We start from the raw sequence: 510 nt of genomic DNA on the forward strand, positions 1-510 counted from the left end.
TAGGGAATTTTTAAAGGATTTTATGGAAATTTTTTTTAAGGATTTTAGAGAATTTTTTTAAAGATTTTAGAGAATTTTTTTTAAGGGATTTTACAGGGGTTTTTTTTAAGGATTATACAGAATTTTTTAAGGATTTTACGGAATTTTTTTAAAGGATTTTACGGAATTTTTTTAAAGGATTTTACAGAATTTTTCAAAGATTTTATGGATTTTTTTTTTAAGGATTTTACAGAATATTTTTAAACAATTTTATGGAATTTTTTAAAGGATTTTACGGATTTTTTTTTTGTTAAGGATTTTACAGAATTTTTTTAAGGATTTTACAGAATTTTTTTTTAAGGATTTTACAGAATATTTTAAGGATTTTAGAGAACTTTTTGAAGGGTTGTACAGAATTTTTAAAGGATTTTATGGATTTATTTTTTTTAAGGATTTTATGGAATTTTTTAAGGGTTGCACAGAATTTTTTTAAAGGATTTTACAGAATTTTTTTAAAGGATTTTACAGAAT

The sequence above is a fragment of the Corapipo altera genome, unplaced genomic scaffold, assembly GCF_003945725.1.
Source record: "Corapipo altera isolate COAL_440 unplaced genomic scaffold, ASM394572v1 328, whole genome shotgun sequence".
NCBI classification, from domain to species: domain Eukaryota; kingdom Metazoa; phylum Chordata; class Aves; order Passeriformes; family Pipridae; genus Corapipo; species Corapipo altera.